This window comes from Triticum urartu, chromosome 7A, assembly GCF_056163025.1.
Source record: "Triticum urartu cultivar PI428250 chromosome 7A, HENAU_Tu73, whole genome shotgun sequence".
Classification (NCBI taxonomy): Eukaryota; Viridiplantae; Streptophyta; class Magnoliopsida; order Poales; family Poaceae; genus Triticum; species Triticum urartu.
The window spans coordinates 479,782,627-479,805,655 of NC_141879.1; positions in this window are offsets into that span (position 1 = coordinate 479,782,627).

Genomic DNA, 23,029 nt, shown 5'->3' on the forward strand with positions numbered 1-23,029 from the left:
TATATGGATTATAAACTATTTTACTAGCCATAGATTCATCAAAATAAGCAAACAACACAGGAAAAACAGAATCTGCCAAAAACAGAACAGTCTGTAGTAATCTGTAACTAACGCAAACTTCTGGAACTCCAAAACATCTACCAAAATAGGACGACCTAGAAAAAAAATTTATTGATCAGAAGCAATTGGAATCAGTATTTTATCACGTTCTGGTGATTTTTAACAATTGTTTTCGTGAACAGAAAGATTCTGGAAATTACAGTAAGATCAAATAACTATCATCCAAGAAGATCCTATAGGTCTAACTTGGCACAAACACTAATTAAAACACAAAACCACATCTAAAAAGAAGGTAGATGGATTATTTATTCCTAAACATAAGAAAAACAAAAAACTAAAAATAAAATTGGGTTGCCTCCCAACAAGCGCTATCGTTTAACGCCCCTACCTAGGCATAAAAGCGAGGATAGATCTAGGTATTGCCATCTTTGGTAGGCAATTTTTCAATGAGGCATCTACATTCCTTAAAGATTTCTTTATTTTTAGTAAATATAAAACTTTTAGGCACAAACTCGAAGAATTCATTTGTAGCAAATGGTTCCTTAATGATAGCAAAAAGATTAGGATGAATACTTATAGATTTAAGATCCGCAGTTTCCTTACTAGAGGATTCACCCTTATTCTTAGGAACATACATAAGCTTGGCATTTTTAGTAGGTGGACTTGAAGTATTCTTTACGGAAGAAAAAGCGGTTCCCAAGTTAGTAATAATACCCTCAAGTTTATCGATTCTAGGGGAATCTTGATTTATTTTCTCATTAACGATGGGTTCCTTCTCCTTAATATTTTTCAAAGTTACTCCCACATATATCCATATTGGGTAATTTGATTGTGGATCTTTTTATCTAGATTTTCAATTAATTCAACGGTAGCAACTTTATTTTCAATAATTTCAAGTCTTTGCATTACATGCTCCAAAGTTAACATAGTTCCATTAACCAAAAGAGGTGGTGAGCCAAATAAATCTATCATAGCATTGTAAGAATCAAAAGTGTGGCTACCCAGAAAATTCCCTCTGGTAATGGTATCAAGGATATATCTATACCAAGGATTAGCACCTACATAAAAATTGCGGAGAAGAACTGAAGTAGATTGCTTCTTGGTTGATCTATTTTGAGCATTGCAAATTCTATACCAAGCGTCTTTGAGATTTTCTCCCTCCCTTTGTTTAAAATTTAGAACTTCATTCTCGGGAGACAACGGAGAAGATATAAGACTAGCCATAACGACAAGCGGGCGAGAAAAAGAGAAACGGAAAAGAGAGGGCGAATAAAACGGCAAGGGTGAAGTGGGGGAGAGGAAAACAAGAGGCAAATGGCAACTAATGTAATGCGAGAGATAGGGATTGTGATGGGTACTTGGTATGTTGACTTTCACACAGACTCCCCGGCAACGGCGCCAGAAATTCTTCTTGCTACCTCTTGAGCACTGCGTTGGATTTCCCCGAAGAGGAAGGGATGATGTAGCAAAGTAGCGTAAGTATTTCCCTCAGTTTTTGAGAACCAAGGTATCAATCCAGTAGGAGGCTACGCGCGAGTCCCTCGTACCTACACAAAACAAATAGCTCAATGCAACCAACGCGATTAGGGGTTGTCAATCCCTTCACGGTCACTTACGGGAGTGAGATCTGATAGAGATGATAGATAATATTTTTGGTATTTTTGGTATAGAGATGCAAAGTAAAGAGTAAAAGGCAAAGTAAAAAAGCAAAGCAATAATAAAGTGATGGAGATTGATATGATGAGAATAGACCCGGGGGGCATAGGTTTCACTAGTGGCTTCTCTCAAGAGCATAAGTATTCTACGGTGGGTGAACAAATTACTGTTGAGCAATTGACAGAATTGAGCATAGTTATGAGAATATCTAGGCATGATCATGTATATAGGCATCACGTCCGAGAAAAGTAGACCGACTCCTGCCTTCATCTACTACTATTACTCCACTCATCGACCGCTATCCATCATGCATCTAGAGTATTAAGTTAAAAACAGAGTAACGCCTTAAGCAAGATGACATGATGTAGAGGGATAGTTTCATGCAATATGATAAAAACCCATCTTGTTATCCTCGATGGCAACAATACAATACGTGCCTTGCTGCCCCTACTGTCACTAGGAAAGGACACCGCAAGATTGAACCCAAAGCTAAGCACTTGTCCCATTGCAAGAAAGACCAATCTAGTAGGCCAAACCAAATTGATAATTCGAAGAGACTTGCAAATATAACCAATCATACATAAAAGAATTCAGAGAAGATTCAAATATTATTCATAGATAGACTTGATCATAAACCCACAATTTATCGGCCTCCACAAACACACCGCAAAAAGAAGATTACATCGAATAGATCTCCACGAGAGAGGGGGAAAACATTGTAGTGAGATCCAAAAAGAGAGAATAAGCCATCCAGCTACTAACTATGGACCCGAAGGTCTGAGGTAAACTACTCACACTTCATCGAAGGGGCTAGGATGATGTAGAAGCCCTCCGTGATGATGGCCCTCTCCGGTGGAGCTCAGGAACAGGCCCCAAGATGGGAACTCGTGGATACAGAAGGTTGCGGCGGTGGAATTAGGTTTTTGGCTTCGTATCTAATCGTTTGGGGGTACGTAGGTATATATAGGAGGAAGGAGTACGTCGGTGGAGCTTCGAGGGGCCCACGAGGCAGGGGGCGCGCCCTCCACCCTCGTGACCTTCTCGTGGCTTTCTTGATGGAGGGTCCAAGTCTCCTTGGCCTTATCTGATGAGAAAATCACGTTCTCGAAGGTTACATTCCGTTTGGACTCCGTTTGATATTATGTTTCTCCGAAACTCTGAAATAGGCAAAAAACAGCAATTCTGGGCTGGGCCTCCGGTTAATAGGTTAGTCCCAAAAATAATATAAAAGTGGAAAATAAAGCCCAATATAGTCCAAAACAGTAGATAATATAGCATGGAGCAATCAAAAATTATAGATACGTTGGAGACGTATCAATATACCCCTGAAATATGTCTTTACACACATTTTCCTTCCCATTGTTCTGTTTAATCCAATAATCACATTTAACTTTCCATTGGTTTGTTTAACCCTTCTTGTAATCTACTTAACTGAGCAGTGATAATTCCCTGCTTAGGTAAGCACCTTGTTGTACCACTCTGTCAGTAAGACCCTATTACTATTGTTGATGACATTGCGGTAACCATCGATGGATGAGAACTTTGCCTATTGGTCCACCTCATTTCAACGAGCAGGAAAATGGTTCTCTTCGTCCCTCGCCCTTCGAACTGACCTTGTGCCGACATAACTGATAGGCCACCCTCTTACATGCCTTGCTATCAAAACTGTGCAAGATGTCAGCACCCCTTCTATTTTTAACCCACATGGTGAGCCCATAACCCACAGTTCCCAGGATCAAAACCTGACTCTCCTGTACACCCCTGTTTCCAAAGTTATTCCACCCGGTTGGCTTCGTACGTAATTCACGGGCCACCTTCCTAGTGATCTATTCTGGTACCAGACGCAATACTTTCCCATTGCTCAAAACCCATGTCACATTTCGTATCAGGCAATGAACGATTGCCTATGCGCTTGACACTTCTATTTTGCACCTTCGAACTTTACTCTTGATGTGTTTTAATTGTTCAACTCGAGAGGTTCTCATATGCTCATTCATGGGTTAATCCCAGATTATTACTCTTATAACATCAATTGTTGTAGAGCTGCCCCTTACCTATTCGTAAGTACGATGGAGTTCCCAAAGAAAGGACGACAACTTCATGATGACCTGAAACAGCGAAATGAAGACATCAATGTAATGGATCAACCTCTTCGAGAAGAACAACCAATACCAAGAACACTCCCTAGAATTTCGTAACCTGAACCTTCCCCCTTTACTTCCCTCTTAAATCTCGGGACGAGATTTCTTGTAATGGAGGAGCATTGTGATGCCCGGATAATTAAGCTACAGTAACCCGCTACTAATGATGCCACATCACCATTGTTATTGTTACTAAACTCACTCTGGTTCAAATCCTGTTCGAATTCAAAATTCGAAATCAAGTCAAACATTAAAGGTTTTCAAATATTAAAACTAAAATGTTTGGGTGGTTCCAAATAATTCATAAGTAAATATGGTGAAGAAACCACATTGTTACAAAATGCTTAAATGCTTTAAAATAAATAAAACAACAGTAAAAAAATTGTTAAAAGCCTTTTGTAATTTATAAAATGTTGAACTATTTTCTATTGGATAACCAAATTGTAATGGTAGTATTATATTTAGTAATGCTAACTTAGAGACTATTTTATAGTTTATAAAACTAAAAACATAAAAGGAACTAGAAGTAAAACAGAAATATAAAAATAATAAAATAAACAAACAGAAAAAGCCAACCCCTCGCTGGGCCAAGTGGCCCAGCTGGCCACTACACCAGGCCAGCCCAGCTACCCTGGCTATAACCCCCCCGGGTCCAGCCCCAAACCCTAACCTATCCCCACTCCCCTGGTTCGCCGCCACCCACAGGAGCGCTCGCGCGCACGCATGAATCTCCGAGGGAGAGGAGCTCCCTCGTTCTCGACGTTGCGCCGGCGACCCTTCCGACTGCCTCGCCGCCCTTCCCCGTCGCTTGGTCATCCCTCCTCGTCTTCGATGCTCGTCCTCATCCCCCTCCTCACCGGACGCCGTCGACGCACGCCGCCCGGAGCTACCTCGACCCCGCCTCCCCAACGCCGCGTCGCCGGATCGCCCCATCCTCGACTCCTCCCAGGGCCCGCTGCCAAGCCCTACAGCCGCATCGTGAGGCCCTCTGTCGAATCCCCTCCCCCTACGTTCTTCGTCGCTGCTGCGACCGAGCTCACTAGAGCTCGTTCCCTCGCCGTGTTCGCGTGCTCCGCTCGACGCCCGCTTGCCCCCAGCCGCCATGGCCCCGCTCTCTCCTCGTGCTCCTCTCTGTCCCGCACCACTCGCGCGCCTCGGTCGCACTGGCCGCGCGCCGCGCCACTCCTTGCCCATGCTCCACCTCATCCCGCGCGCCCTTCCCGCGCTGGCCGTGCCCCGCTTGCTGCCGCGCGTCGCGGCCGCCTTTGGCCAAGCTCTCACCTACGCGCCCCCTCTGCTGCCCGCGCCCGCCATTCTCCGGCCGCGCTGCTGCCGCCTCTACGCTATTGGCTACCTGTCGTCACCGCCGCCGCTGTCGTGCCCGCCTTTGCCTGCCGTGCCCCACCTGGCCCCTGCCTCGCCGGGCCTCACTCTCTCTTGTCTGCACGCACCGTGTCGCTCGGTGCTGCGGCTGGACCGGGCGGGTGCCAGTCGGGCTGGCTCCCGGCGCCCAGCACCCACCGCCCACGCGCCCGATAGGCCCCCTGGGCCATTGACATGTGGGGCCCGCCCTATTAAACGTTTAAAAAAAGGGAATTACAAAAATAAAACTAAGATATATTAATTAATTAATTAACTAAAAGATTAATTAACTTAATTAATTTTATTTAATTAACCTAATCATTTAACTAAACTAATTAACTTTGTTTAATTAATTTGTTAACAAACAGCCAATGATAGTGGGGCCCTCCCGTCAGTTTGACTAAGTCAACTGACTAGTTGATTGATGACATCACGCCGACCTCATGCTGACATCATAATGGCATTTTCTAAATTTAATTAATTCTGTTAATTCTAAAAATGAATTAAAAACATTGAAAATTAATATTAAATAATCCGTAACTCGGATGAAAATACTTTGTACATGAAAGTTGCTCAAAACAATGAGACGAATCCGGATACGCAGCCCGTTCGCCCGCCACACATCCCTAGCATAGCGAACCTGCAACATTTCACCTCCGGTTCATCTGTCTGAAAACGCGAAACACCAGGGATACTTTCCCGGATGTTTTCCCCCTTCGTCGGTATCACTTCCTACCGCGTTAGGGCATACCTAGCACCGCGTATTGCCTCGTTATGTTTTGTGATGCTTTGTTTGCTCCGTATTTACTGTTTCTTCCCCCTCTTCTTCCCCGGTAGACCCCGAGACCGGCGCTGATGCCACCGAGTACGACTACATCGACGACGAACCCTTCTCTTGCCAGACCAACCAGGCAAGCCCCTCCCTTGATCACCAGATATCGCCTATTCTTCTCTATACTGCTTGCATTAGAGTAATGTAGCTATGTTACTACTTTCGGTTAATCCTATTCTGCTGCATAGCCTGTCATTGTTACTACAGTTGTTACCCTTACCTGCTATCCTACTGCTTAGTATAGGATGCTAGTGTGCCATCAGTGATCCTACACTCTTGTCCATCTACCATGCTATACTACTGGGCCGTGATCACTTCGGGAGGTGATCACGGGCATATGTTATATACTTTATACTGATACATTACTTATGATACTGTTCGGAGATGGGGGCTGAAGGGGCAGGTGGCTCCATCCCGGTAGAGGTGGGCCTGGGTTCCCGACGGCCCCCGACTGTTACTTCGTGGTGGAGTGACAGGGCAGGTTGAGACCACCTAGGAGAGAGGTGGGCCTGGCCCTGGTCGGCGTTCGCGGATAATTAACACGCTTAACGAGATCTTGGTATTTGATCTGAGTCTGGCCACTGGCCTATACGCACTAACCAACTACGCGGGAACAGTTATGGGCACTCGACGTCGTGGTATCAGCCGAAGCCTTCGTGACGTCAGCTCGACTGAGCGGCGCGCGCCGGGTTGGACCGCATAATGTGACTTCCTATGTAATGGAGGTTGCTAGGTCTGCTCTCCAGCCGCGTACACAACATGCAGGTGTGCAATGGGCGATGGGCCCAGACCCCTGTGCGCATAGGATTTAGACCGGCGTGCTGACCTCTCTGTTGTGCCTAGGTGGTGCTGCGACGTGTTGATCTTCCGAGGCCGGGCATGACCCAGGAAAGTGTGTCCGTCCAAATGGGATCGAGCGTGTTGGGAAATGTGGTGCACCCCTACAGGGAAGTTTATCTATTCGAATAGCCGTGTCCCTCGGTAAAAGGACGACCCGGAGTTGTACCTTGACCTTATGACAACTAGAACCGGATACTTAATAAAACACACCCTTCCAAGTGCCAGATACAACCCGGTGATCGCTCTCTAACAGGGTGATGAGGAGGGGATCGCCGGGTAGGATTATGCTATGCGATGCTACTTGGTGTACTTACCATCTACTCTCTTCTACATGCTGCAAGATGGAGGTGGCCAGAAGCGTAGACTTCGACAGGATTAGCTATCCCCCTCTTATTCTGGCATTCTGCAGTTCAGTCCATCGATATGGCCCTTTACACATATACCCATGCATATGTAGTGTAGCTCCTTGCTTGCGAGTACTTTGGATGAGTACTCACGGTTGCTTTTCTTCGTCTTTTCCCCCTTTCCCTTATACCTGGTTGTCACAACCAGATGCTGGAGCCCAGGAGCCAGACGCCACCGTCGACGACAACTCCTACTACACCGGAGGTGCCTACTACTACGTGCAGGTCGCTGACGACAGCCAGGAGTAGTTTAGGAGGATCCCAGGAAGGAGGCCTGCGCCTCTTTCGATCTGTATCCCAGTTTGTGCTAGCCTTCTTAAGGCAAACTTGTTTAACTTATGTCTATACTCAGATATTTTTGCTTCCGCTGACTCGTCTATGATCGAGCACTTGTATTCGAGCCCTCGAGGCCCCTGGCTTGTATGATGATGCTTGTATGACTTATTTATGTTTTAGGGTTGTGTTGTGATATCTTCCCATGAGTCCCTGATCTTGATCGTACACGTTTGCGTGCATGATTAGTGCACGATTGAATTGGGGGCGTCACAGTGTCCCAGGTGGGCACAACCCACCTGGGCGCGCCAGGCTTGCCTGGCACGCCCTGGTGCCTTGTGCCCACCAGGGTATGCTTCCTGGAAGTTACTTTATTTCCTAATTTTCTAAATATTCCAAAACTGATAAAAAATATTTTTGCAGATTTTTCAGAGTCCGTTTACTTACCGTATCATGTACCTCCTTATTTTCACGATTCTGGAGTGTTTCAGAAGGACTCTTTTATGTGTTCTTCTAGTGTCAAAGTTTTGATAATAATACTTTCAACATTAATGGGCATACCTCAGATATAATGTTTTATTCGTTGCCCATTGACAACCTTCGGGTTAGTACCTTCGGAATTATTTATTTTGATGGCTCCAGACCGACAAACCTCCTCGATAACATAGGGGCCTTCCCATTTTGAGAGGAGTTTTCCTGCAAAGAATCTAAAATGAGAGTTGAACATACTCTCCGACTTTAAACTCAAGCTTTTGGATTCTTTTGTCATGCCATCTTTTAACTTTTTCTTTGAATAATTTTGCATTTTCATAAGCTTGGGTTCTCCATTCATATAATGAGCTAATATCAAATAACCTATTTTGACCAGCAAGTTTGAAATAATAATTGAACTCTTTGATGGCCCAATATGCTTTATGTTCTAACTCAAGAGGCGAATGACAAGCTTTTCCATAAACCATTTTATAAGGAGACATACCCATAGGATTTTTATATGTTGTTCTCTAAGCCCAAAGTGCATCATCTAATTTCTTAGACCAATTCTTCCTGGACCTATTGACAGTCTTTTGCAAAATTAATTTTATTTCTCTATTGCTAAGTTCAACTTGACCACTAGATTGAGGATGATAAGGTGATGCAATTCTATGGTTAACATCATACTTGGAAAGCATTTTATGGAAAGCACCATGAATAAAGTGTGAACCACCATCAGTCATTAAATATCTAGGGACTCCAAACCAAGGCAAAATAACTTCCTTAAGCATTTTAATAGAGGTGTTACGATCAGCACTACTTGTTGGAATAGCTTCTACCCATTTAGTAACATAATCAACAGCAACCAAAATATGTGTATACCCATTAGAGTAAGGAAAAGGTCCCATGTAATCCAATCCCCAAACATCAAATGGTTCAACAACAAGTGAATAATTCATAGGCATTTCTTGACGCTTAACGAAATTACCTATTTTTGACATTCATCACAAGATAAGACGAACTTACGGGCATCCCTGAAGAGAGTAGGCCAATAAAATCCAGATTGCAATACCTTGTGAGCAGTTCTATCTCCAGCATGATACCCTCCATAAGCTTCGTAGTGACATTTCCGTAGGATTTGTCCCTGTTCATGCTCAGGTACACAACGTCTAATAATACCATCTACTCCTTCTTTATAAAGATGTGGGTCATCCCAAAAGTAATGTCTTATATCATAAAAGAATTTTTTTCTTTTATTGGTATGTAAAGCTAGGTGGTAAATATTTAGCAACAATTTAATTAGCATAATCAGCACACCAAGGAGTATTATGACCAAAATTTATTGCAGCTAACTGCTCATCAGGAAAGCTATCATCAATAGGCAGTGGGTCATCAAGAACCTTTTCTAACCTAGACAAGTTTTCTGCAACGGGGTTCTCAGCTCCCTTTCTATCAATAATGTGCAAATCAAATTCTTGTAACAAGAGAACCCATCTAATAAGTCTAGGTTTAGCATCTTTCTTTTCCATAAGATATTTAATAGCGACATGATCAGTGTGAACAGTTACTTTGGAATCAACAACATAAGATCTGAACTTATCACAAGCAGAAACAACTACTAAAAATTATTTCTCAGTAGTAGCATAATTTCTCGAGGCACTGTCTAGAGTTTTACTAGCATAATGAATAACATTTAGTTTCTTATCAACTCTTTGTCCTAGAACAACACCAACAGCATAATCACTAGCATCACACATAATTTCAAAATGCAAGTTACAATCAGGTGGTTGACAATAGGTGCAGAAATTAAGGCTTTCTTGAGTGTTTCAAAGACTTCTAAACAATCATCATCAAAAACAAAAGGAACATCCTTTTGCAAAAGACTCATAAGAGGCCTAGAAATTTCAGAAAAAGTCTTTGATAAATCTCCTATAGAAACCAGCATGACCTAAGAAACTATGAATACCTTTTATATCTTTAGGACATGCCATTTTCTCAATTGCATCAACCTTAGCTTTGTCCACTTCAATACCTCTTTCAGAAATTTTATGACCCAAGACAATGCCTTCATTAACCATAAAGTGGCACTTCTCCCAATTCAAGACAAGATTTCTTTGTTCACATCTCTGCAAAACTCGATCAAGATTGCTTAAACAATCATCAAAAGACTTCCCATAAATAGAGAAGTCATCCATGAAAACCTCAACAATCTTTTCACAAAAGTTAGAGAATATAGCAGTCATACATCTTTGAAATGTGGCAGGTGCATTACATAAACCGAAAGGCATACGTCTATAAGCATAAGTTCCAAAGGGACAAGTAAAAGTGGTCTTTTCTTGATCAGGTTGAGAAACAGGTATTTGTGAAAAACCAGAATATCCATCAAGGAAGCAAAAGTGTGTGTGCTTAGATAATCTTTCAAGCATTTGATCAATAAAAGGCAGAGGGTAATGATCTTTTCTAGTTGCTTTGTTTAATTTTCTAAAATCAATTACCATTCTATAACATGTAACAATTCTTTGTGGAATAAGTTCATTCTTATCATTAGGAACAACAGTTATACCTCCTTTCTTAGGGACACAATGAACAGGACTCACCCATCTACTATTAGCTATATATAGGATAGATTATACGTGCTTCCAGAAGTTTTAATATTTCCATTCTTACCACTTCTTTCATCTTCGGATTTAACCGGCGTTGGTGATCAATAACGGGTTTAGCATCAGGTTCCATATTAATTTTGTGCTGACATAGAGTGGGACTAATTCCCTTTAATCATCAAGTGTATATCCAATAGCAGCTCGGTGCTTCCTTAGAACTTTCAATAATCTTTCCTTCATGTTTTGAAAGGTTAGCACTGATAATAACAGGATATATCTTCTTTTCATCAAGATAAGCATATTTCAAAGTGTCTCGCAATTGTTTTAATTCAAACACAGGATCACCTTTAGGTGGAGGAGGACCTCCTAGAGTTTCAATATGCAAATTGTGTTTAAGCAGAGGACTTTGTTCAAAGAAAATCTTATCTATTTCATTTCTTCCATGCATATGAAAATCATTCATGGTCTAGCAAATATTCTTCTAAAGGATCAGTAGGTGGTACAACAATAGAAGCAAGACCAATTAATTCATCCTTACTAGGCAATTCTTTATCATGAAGCTTTCTACTAAACTTGGAAAAATTGAACTCATGAGACTCATCACCAAAACTAACACCGACAGTTTGTTTCTCACAATCTATCTTAGCATTAACAGTGTTCAAGAAAGGTCTACCAAAAATAATGGGACAAAAGTCATCTTGTGGGGAACCAAGCCCAAGAAAATCAGTAGGGTATTTTATTTTCCCACACAAGACTTCAACATCTCTAACAATCCCAATTGGTGATATAGTGTCTCTATTAGCAAGTTTAATAGTAACATTTATGTCTTCTATCTCTGCGAGTGCTATGTCTTTCATAATTTCTTGGTATAAGGTGTAAGGAATAGCACTCACTCTAGCACCTATGTCACATAAACCATGATAACAATGATCTCCTATTTTAATTGAGATGACGGGCATGCCAACAACAGGTCTATGTTTATCCTTTTTATCAGGTTTGGCAATTCTAGCAGCTTCTTCACAGAAGTAAATAACATGCCCATCCATATCTTCTTCCAAGAGATCTTTAACCATAGCAATACTAGGTTCTACTTTAATTTGTTCATCAGGTTTAGGTGTTCTAATATAGCTTTTGTTAACCATAGTTGAAACTTTAGCATGTTCCTTTATCCTGATAGGGAAAGGTGGTTTCTCAATATAAGCAGAAGGAACAACTGGATCAACATTGTAAAAAATAGTTTCTTCTTTAACTGGTACTAGTTCTTTAATTTCTTCTTTAATAGGTGGGTGATATTTAAACCACATCTCCTTAGAGAGATCAACATGAGTAGCAAATGATTCACAAAAGGAGGCTACTATCTCAGAGTCAAGTCCATATTTAGTGCTAAACTTTTGAAAACCATCGGTATCCATAAAAGATTTAACACAATCATACTTGAGTTTGATACCTGACTCTTTACCTTCATCGAGTTCCCAATCTTCAGAGTTGCGTTTAATTCTTTCCAAAAGATCCCACCGGAATTCAATAGTTGTAACATCCCAAATTTCCAATTTGGAATGTTATACATAGGCCATTCATGCATATCATATGTTATTGCATTTCGTTTTTGCGATCCTCGAAATTCTAAGCAACTCAAGGACCCATGGAGAGAGTTGGGGATTTCACCGTTTTCATATTTGAATTTTATCAAATATCGAAACAAGGATCACTTTGGTTTTAATTATTTTTCTCTCCGAAAATATTTCATATTGAAAATATATATGTGAGGAGATAATATGACTTCTCCAAATAAATGAAATATTGGAGGAAAAATACCAAAATCAAATAATATATTTTATTTGGATTTTATTGCTATTTTATTTGAATTACAAAAAATATGCATTTTTCAAAATTGCATTTTAGGCCAAGAAAATGTTCACCCTGTTCTAAATATTTTATTTAGACGGTGTTTGGTATTTTTAGATTTTTATTTATTTTTCTAGGATTTATTTTAGGAGGAATATGTTTAAAAAAAGTTTCCCGCCGGACCGAACTAGGCCGAGGCCCAGTTGGCCCGGCCGCCCCGCGCCGCCGTCTCCCTCGCGGAGACCGCGAGCCGCACGCCGTGGCCGACTCGACCATGCCTCCTCGCCCCCTGCCGCAAGACGCCTCCCCTCCCCTCCTTAAAAGCCGACCCGGGGCCCCCCTGGAGCCCCAAGTCGCCAGCCGCCGTCCCGCCGCCTTGCGCCGGTGCTGCCGCCGCCGCCTGCTGCTGTGCTGCTGCCGCGCCGCCCCGCGTCGCCCTCCGCCACCCCGCACTGCCCCGCCTCGCCACGCTGCGACGGAAGCCGCCGGAGCCACCGCCGCCGATCCGATCCGGAGTCATTCGGTTTTTTTCGGTTTTTAGGTAAAATCCTGTTTTAAAAAAAAACCTAGTTTTTTTTTGTAGATCGGTTCATTCGGTTTTTCTCAGTTCGTTAAATAGCGGACGTTCGTCTGTACGTTCGTTTCAACGAACGTTGTTCGTCCGTTAGCCACAGGCAGCGAATGTTCGTTCATTAGCCTGTTCGCCAGTCTTTCTTTTCCCAGGGTTTTTCCGCGATTATTTTTTATCGCGATTCCAGCCCTAATCTTCATTTCGGTTTATCTTTTCGCTCGTTTATCCAAATCTGGTGAAACAAGCGTCTAGATCTTCGTCTCGAAGCCCTCGTTCTGTTTAACCAACTTGAACAAGATTTTGGTATTGTAAAATTTGACTTTAGTCCAGATTAGTAAACGGATCTTGTTTCTTTTGTAGCTTGAGTTTCGTTGCTCCGTTTCTTTTGATTCTTTTTGCAGATCGAATCTCTTCAGTTGTTTTTTTAGGATTGATTTTCTAATTTGAGTTTTACCCGTGCATCTATGATTGATTGCTTATGTATGCTATTGTTTTTTGTGATAGAATTCCCGGAGTGCGAAGCGTGCTACTACGAGTCTCTAGGTTTTGCAGATCATCAGCAAGGCAAGTAACACATCGATCATACTCTTTTCAAACCCAGTTTTTATGCATTAGTATCAATCCTCAAACATTGCATGATTCGGATGTGATTAACTTGTGGGTATTGGGAAGTAGTTGTTGACGTAGAACCTATTGCCGGGAGTTACTTCTACGTTATGCTAATATTGCTATGCTATGCTCGTAGACGTGGTTTGGGTGAGTGAATCCATGACAGATGTGAGATTGTTAATTAATGGTTAACGTAAGGTGGAAACTTTAATACACATCTGGGTGGATTGCTTGTGGCACCTAGACAATCCCGTGTTGTCCTAGGATATCCCGGAGTACCCGTGTGATCATCCTACGGTCCGCCACCCAGGCTCAAAGGGATCATAAGGTTATTCATGCTAGAAACTTCCGTGTGCAGCCACAAGCTATTATGGGCTCTAGCATAGTTGAGTATGTAGCATGACCTCTTCCAGTGGTAGGCTAGCAGATGTAGGGGATGTAGGTTGGTACTGTCTACCCGGAGTTAGAGTAATGCTTCTGAAAGACTGTGTCTCGGTCATCTGTTTCTCAAACACCACGTAGTGCGAGAAATCCAACAGAGGAGATCGAGTCTTGTTGGGAAAAGTGCACAAACCTCTGCAGAGTGTACAAACTAATCATGGTTAGTTGTGTCCTCGGTTATGGACATCTTGAGTATCTGGTTCTTGGATTATCATATGGATCACATCACTCTAAATTTAATTTTGTTGGGTTGATAATTACTTTTAATTGGGATTTGAGTTGGAGGAACCGTCTCAAATGTTGTTCAACTACCATGATAGTTAAATAAAATATATTCCTTTGTTGTAGGGAAAAATTGGCTTTTTGCAAAAACACATTAACCATACAGCCTCCACCAGCCATATATGCATGTAGTGATAGCAATTATCTGTTCTTTACTTTGCTGTATTACTATGCCAGCATATTCCATGTGCTGGCCCGTTTTCGGGCTGCAACGTATCATGTTGCAGACTTTTCAGACAAAGAGTAAGGTTCACTAGGCCGTTGTCGTGCACTTAGCTATGCCGTTGGAGTTGATGGACTCACTTTATCTTCCAAGCCTTCCGTTGTTATCTTATTTAGATGGCCTTAAGCCATATTTTTTGTAATAAGTTCTCTTTGGAGACTATCATGTAATAAGTGTGTGATTGCTACTCTGTTATAGATCCTTCGAGTACTATGTGTGTCAGCATTACCAATCCAGGGATGACACTGAAGCACAGAGACTTGACCGTCTGAGGTCGGGTCGCTACAATAGTCTTCTGCATAAAAGAACCAGCATAAGAAGTATCAAGCATGGTTTGATCATTACGAGAAAGCCAAGCATAAAAATTCTGGATAATAATTTCTCTTGAGAGCTCATGATCGGGGCATGAATATAACATTGACTTAAGCCTCCCCCAAGCTAGAGCGATACTTACTCCTTCACGATGCCAAAACTTATATATATAATTTCGATCACGATGAACTAGGTGCATAAGATAAAAAATTTGGTGGAACTCCAATTTCAAACAATTCCAATTCCAAGATCTAATATCATCGCATAGCCTATACCATGCCAATGCTTTTCCCTTAAAAGATAAAGGGAAAACCTTTTTCATAACTTCATCTCTGGGTAAACCTGCAAGCTTGAAAAATCCACAATTTTGTTCTACATGTATCAAGTGCATATCAGGATGTTCGGTTCCATCTCCTGCATAAGGATTAGCTAGCAGTTGTTCTATCATACCCGAAGGAATTTCATATTCAATATTTTCAGTAGGTGCAGTAGGTTGAGGGGTAGCTAATTGTGGTTTCGGTCGAGGTGAAGATACCCCGAACAAACCCCTCAAAGGATTGTTTTCCATAGTAACAAGTGACAATAAATTTCAGCACACTATATAAATGTTTCCTTACCAAATTCCACATACCAAAGGCGCTTCACTCCACGACAACGGCGCCAGAAAATTATCCTTGATGACCCACAAGTATAGGGGATCAATTGTAGCTCTTTTCGATAAGTAAGAGTGTCAAACCCAACGAGGAGTAGAAGGAAATGACAAGTGGTTTTCGGTAAGGTAATGTCTGCAAGTGCTGAAATTGTAGGTAGCAGAGTAGTTTGATAGCAAGATAATTTGTAATGGGCAAGTAACGATAATAGTAACAAAAGTGCAGCAAGGTATCCCAGTCCTTTTGAGGCAAAGGATAGGCCAAAATGGCCTCTTATGATAAGCAAAGCGTCCTTAAGGGTACATGGTATTTTAATCTAGTCACTTTCATCATGTTGGTTTAATTCATGTTCGGTACTTTGATAATTTGATATGTGGGTGGACCGGTGCTTAGGTGTTTTTCTTACTTGAAAAAACCTACTACTTATGATTAACCCTCCCGCAAGCATCCGCAACTACGAGAAAAGTATTAGGAATAAATTCTAACCATAGCATTGAAATTTTGGATCCAATCGGTCCCTTGCGGAATAGCGCATAAACTGGGGTTTAAGCTTCTGTCACTCTCGCAACCCATCATCTAATTGCTACTCCATAATACATTCCCTTAGGCCCAAATATGGTGAAGTGTCATGTAGTCGACGTTCACATGACACCACTAAGGGAATCACAACATACATACAATCAAAATATCAAACACATATCAAGTTCACATGATTACTTGCAACATGATTTCTCACATGATCTCAAGAACAAAAGTAACTACTCACAAATGATAATCATACTCAAGATCGGAGGGGTATTAAATAGCATATTGGATCTGAACATATAATCTTCCACCAAATAAACCATATAGTAATCAACGACAAGATATAATCAAGACTACTGGTTACCCACAAGCACCAATCTATAGTTTCGGTAATAAGATTGAACACAAGAGATGAACTAGGGTTTGAGATGAGATGGTGTTGTTGAAGATGTTGATGGAGATTGCCCTCCCCAAGATGGGAGAGTTATTGGTGATGATGACGATGATGATTTCCTCCTCCGGGAGGGAAGTTCCCCCGACGGAATCGCTCCGCCGGAGGGCAAAAGTGCTCCTGCCCAAGTTCCGCCTCGAGACGGTGGAGCTCCGTCCCGAAAGTCTTCTCCTTATTTTTTCTAGGTAAAAATGACCTATATACCAGAAGATGGGCACCGGAGGTGGGCCCGGGTGAGCACAACCCACCAGGGCGCGCCTGGGCTCCCTGGCGCGGCCAGGTGGGTTTTGCCCACCTGGTGGGTGAGGGAGTCCTGGACTAAGGGGTCCTCGGGCGTCCGGCCTATTATCCATTGGGCCGGACTGATGGGCTGTGAAGATATGAAGGCCGAAGACTATACCCGTGTCTAGATTGGACTTTCCTAGGCGTGGAAGGCAAGCTAGGTGATTAACTATGAATATTCCTTCCCATGTAACCGACTCCATGTAACCCTAGATCTCTCCGGTGTCTATATAAACCAGAGAGCGTAGTCCGGATGGGGAGAGACACATTACTATAGTCATACAGGCTAGACTTCTTGGGTTTAGCCATTACGATCTCGTGGTAGATCAACTCTTGTAACACTCATATTCATCAAGATCAATCAAGCAGGAAGTAGGGTATTACCTCCATAGAGAGGGCTCGAACCTGGGTAAACATCATGTCCCTTGTCTCTTGTTACCATCGATCCTAGACGCACAGTTCGGGACCCCTACCCGAGATCCGCCGGTTTTGACACCGATAGTGGGCCTCCTCTGGTAGTTATTTTCTCCAATATTCCTCAAATATTCCATAAAAAATCTCCGTGAAGTTTCAGCTTGTTTGGAGTTGTGCAGAATAGGTGGCTGACGTAGCTTTTACAGGTCCATATTTCCAGCTGCCGGATTTCTCCCTCTTTGTGTATACCTTGCATATTATGAGAGAGAAGGCATTATAATTACTCCAAAAAGCATTATTATGGATAAAAACATTATAATACAGTAAGAAAACATGATGCAAAATGGACGTATCACCCCTTAGGATGCAATTCTCTTCCTCGAGCTTATTATTTTGCTGCTTAAGATCCATTACTTCCTTGCGAAGTTTACCCGTGACGGCTAGAGCTCCATTCACCCATGGATTTTTCATAGATGCGGGAGAAAAAGTAACACTCTTTTTCATATTTTCATAAGAGAGAAATCTAACATTGGGAGGAATGACCGAATTTGGTATTGCTGAGCTCTGAAGTTCCTCCAACATGAATCTAGTTTGAAGACGAGAGGTTAATTCTTGATCTTCCTCCACGGCATCCACCATTTTCAAGTCAGCATCCATCTCCGCCTCCGTTGATTGCCCAAAGTGGCCAGCTTCATCGTATGCTCTTGGTCCCGGTGTCGGGTGAGATACACGACTCTCCTCGACTGACTCTTGCAAAGACATCTTGCTCTAAATCTGCTGTAGAAACAACTCAAAACAAAAACATGAGATATTGTCATGGTATGGTGGTGAAAACCTTTGGGAGATTATATAATGATTTTTTACCGACCAAAAGAAATATTGTGCAAGAAAACGGAGTCTGGAGGGCACACGAGGTGGCCACAAGGTAGGGGGCGCGCCCTCCACCCTTGTGGATGCCTCGTGCGCTCTTCATACTACTTTTAATTTTCCTAATTTTTTAAATATTCCAAAATGGAGAAAAATTGCCACTGGAAACGTTTTGTAGTCGGTTTACTTACCGTACCACATACCTATTCCTTTTCGGAGTCTGAAACATTCTGGAAAGTGTCCCTTATGTGCTCCTCTGGTGTTATGGTATTAATAATATTGGTCTCAACATTTAAGGGAGTACCTGAGATATAATTTTTGATTCTTTGACCGATGACCACCTTCGGCGTTGTTGATCTTGATGGCACCGGAACGATAGACCTCCTCGATAATGTAAGGACCTTGCTATTTGGAGAGAAGCTTTCCTACAAAAAATCTTAAACGAGAGTTGTATAGAAAAACATGATCACCTACATTAACCTCACATTTTTGTATCCTCTTGTCATGCCATCTTTTAACCTTTTCTTTAAACAACTTGGCATTCTCATAGGCTTGGTTTCTCCATTCATCAAGCGAGCTAATGTCAAATAGCCTCTTCTCACCGGCAAGTTTGAAATCATAGTTGAGCTCTTTAATAGCCCAATAAGCTTTATGTTCTAGTTCGAGAGGTAAGTGACAAGCTTTTCCATAAACCATTTTATACGGAGACATACCCATAGGATTCTTATAAGCAGTTCTATAAGCCCATGATGCATCATCAAGTTTCTTAGACCAGTTCTTTCTAGATCTATTAACTGTCTTGCAAAATCAATTTAATCTCTATATTGCTCAATTCTACTTTATCACTAGACTGAGGATGATATGGAGATGCAATTATGGTTAACATCATATTTAGCAAGCAATATACGGAAAGCACCACGAATAAAATGTGAACAACCATCAGTCGTCAAATATCTAGGGACTCCAAACCTCAGAAAAATAACTTCTTTAAGCATCTTAATAGAAGTGTTATGATCTGCACTACTAGTTAGAATAGCTTCTACCCACTTAGTAATGTAATCAACAACAACTAAAATATGTGTATACCCCAGACAAAGGAAAAGGTCCCATATAATCAAAGCCCCAAACATTAAATGGTTCAATAGCAAGTGAATAATCCATAGGCATTTCCTGACGTTTACTAATATTGCCAATTCTCTGGCATTCATCACAAGACAAGACAAACTTACGAGCATCCTTGAAGAGAGTAGGCAAATAAAACCAGATTGCAATACCTTATGTTCAGTTCTATCTCCAGCGTGGTGTCCTCCGTAAGACTCGGACTGGCACTTGCGTAGGATCTGTTCCTGTTCATGCTCAGGTACACAACGTCTAATAACACCATCTACTCCTTCTTTTTAAAGGTGTGGGTCATCCCAAAAGTATGTCTTAATTCATAGAAAAACTTTTTCTTTTGCTGGTATGTGAAACTAGGTGGTATAAATTTAGCAACAATGTAATTAGCATAATCAGCATACCATGGAGTATTACGAGAAGCATTTATGACAGCTAATTGCTCATCAGGAAAACTATCATCAATAGGCAGTGGGTCATCAAGAACACTTTCTAACCTAGACAAGTTGTCTACAACGGGGTTCTCAGCTCCCTTTCTATTAATAATGTGCAAATCAAATTCTTGTAACAAGAGAACCCATCTAATAAGTCTAGGTTTAGCATCTTTCTTTTCCATAAGATATTTAATAGCAGCATGATCAGTGTGAACAGTTACTTTGGAATCAACAATATAAGATCTGAAGTTATCACAAGCAAAAACAACTACTAAAAATTATTTCTCTGTAGTAGCATAATTTCTCTGGGCACTGTCTAGAGTTTTACTAGCATAATGAATAACATTAGTTTCTTATTAACTCTTTGCCCTAGAAGAGCACCAACATCATAATCACTAGCATCTCACATAATTTCAAAGGGTAAATTCCAATCAGGCGGTTGAAAAATAGGTGCAGAAATCAAGGTTTTAAGTATTTCAATTGCTTCTACACAATCATCATCAAGAACAAAAGGAACATCTTTTTGCAAGAGATTAGTGAGAGGCCTAGAAATTTTAGATAAGTCTTTAATAAACCTCCTATAGAAACCAACATGACCAAGGAAACTTCTTATACCTTTGATATATTTAGGACATGGTATCTTTTCAATAGCATCTACTTTAGCTTTATCAACTTCAATACCTCTTTCAGAAATTTTATGCCCCAAGACAATACCTTCATTAACCATAAAGTGGCACTTCTCCCAATTCAAGACAAGATTAGTTCCTTCACATCTCTGCAAAACTCGATCAAGGTTGCCTAAGCAATCATCAAAAGAAGTTCCTTAAACAAAGAAATCATCCACGAAAACCTAAAAAATCTTTTCACAAAAGTCGGAGAATATTGCAGCCATACATCTTTGAAAGGTAGAAGGTGCATTGCATAAACAAAAAGGCATACGTCTATAAGATAAAGTACCGAAAGGGCAAGTAAAAGTGGTCTTTTCTTGGTCCTCTTTTGACAGAGGTATTTGAGAGAAGCCAGAATAACCATCTAGAAAGCAAAAATGTGTATGTTTAGATAATCTTTCTAGCATTTGATCAATAAAAGGTAGAGGGTAATGATCTTTTCTAGTATATTTGTTTAATTTGTGAAAATCAATTACCATTTTATAACATGTAACAATTCTTTATGGAATCAATTCATTCTTATCATTAGGAACAACAATAACACCTCCCTTCTTGGGGACACAATGAACAGGACTTACCCATCTACTATCCACAATAGGATAAATTATACCTGCCTCCAAAAGCTTTAATATTTCATTTCTTACCACTTCCTTCATCTTGGGATTTAACCATCGTTGGTGATCAACAATTGGTTTAGCATCAGGCTCCAAATTAATTTTGTGCTGACATAGAGTGGGACTGATGCCCTTAAGATCATCGAGAGTATATCCAATAGCGGCACGGTGCTTCTTCAGAGTTTTCAATAATTTGTTTTCTTCATGCTCTGGAAGGTTAGCACTAATAATAACATGATATATCTTCTTTTCATCAAGATAAGCATACTTCAAAGTATCAGGTAATTGCTTAAGCTCAAACACGGGATCGCCCTTGGGTGGAGGAGGATCCCCAAGGATTTCAACAAGCAAATTGTGTGTCAAAACAGGCCCTTGATTAAACAATATTTCATCTATTTCCCTTCTTTCATTCATAAACATATCAATTTCATGGTCTAGCCAATATTGTCTAAAGGATCAGTAGGAGGCATGACAATAGAAGCAAGACCAATAATTTCAACCTTACTAGGCAATTCTTTATCATGGGCTTGTCTATTAAATTTAGAGAAATTGAAATCATGAGACATATCCCCTAAACCGACAGTAACATTATGTTTCTCGCAGTCTATCTTAGCATTAACAATATTCAAGAAAGGTCTACCAAATATAATGGCACAAAAGTCATCTTGTGGGGAAGCAAGAACAAGAAAATAAGTCGGGTATTTTATTTTCCCACACAAGACTTCAACATCTCTAACAATCCCAATTGGTGATATAGTATCCCTATTGGCAAGCTTAATAGTAACATCAATATCTTCTATCTTAGCAGGTGCAATATCATTCATAATTTCTTGGTATAAGGTATAAGGAATTGCACTCACACTAGCACCCACATCACATAATCCATGATAACAATGATCTCCAATTTTAACGGAAACAACAGGCATGCCAACAATAGGTCTATGTTTATCTTTAATATCAGGTTTAGCAATCCTAGCAGCTTCATTACAGAAATAAATAACATGCCCATCAATATTATCAACCAAGAGATCCTTAACCATAGCAATACTAGGTTCAACTTTAATTTTCTCAGGGGGTGTAGGTGTTCTAGTATAACTCTTACAAACCACAGTTGAAGCTTTAGCATGATCCTTTATTCTAGTAGGAAAAGGTGGTTTCTCAATATAAGCAGTAGGAACAATAGGACCAACATTATAAGTAATAGTTTCTTCTTCATCTTTAATAGGTTCTACTACTTTCACTTCAATGGGAGGATGATATTTAAACCACTTCTCCTTAGGGAGATCAACATGAGTAGCAAATGATTCACAGAAATAAGCTACTATCTCAGAGTCAAGTCCATATTTAGTCCTAAAATCATGAAAAGCATCAGTATCATAAAAGATTCAACACAATCAAACTTAAGGTTTATACCTGACTCCTTACCTTCGCCGAGTTCCCAATCTTCAGAGTTGTGTTTAATTATTTCCAATAAATCCCATTTGAATTCAATATCCTTCTTCATAAAAGAACCAGTACAAGAAGTATCGAGCATGGATCGATCATTATGAGAAAGCCGAGAAAAAAATTCTGAATAATAATTTCTCTTGGGAGCTCATGATTAGGGCATGAATATAACATTGACTTAAGTGTCCCCCAAGCTTGAGCTATACTTTCTCCTTCATGAGGCCAAAAATTATATATATAATTCCGATCACAATGAACCAGATGCATAGGATAAAACTTCTGATGAAATTCCAATTTCAATCGGTTGTAGTTCCATGATCCAATATCATCACATAGCCTATACCATGTCAATGCATTTCCCTTAAAAGATAAATGGAAGACCTTCTTCTTGACAACATCCTCGGGAAAACCTGCAAGCTTAAATAATCCACAAACTTCATCCACATAGATTAGGTTCATATTAGGATGTAATGTTCCATCTCCTGCATAAGGATTAGCTAGCAGTTTCTCTATCATACCTGAAGGAATTTCATAATATATATTTTTAGTGGGTGCAGTAGGTTGAGGAGCAACTCTTTGCTCTTCCGGTCAAGGTGAAGATAGCCCAAACAAGCCCCTCAAAGGATTATTTTCCATAGTAACA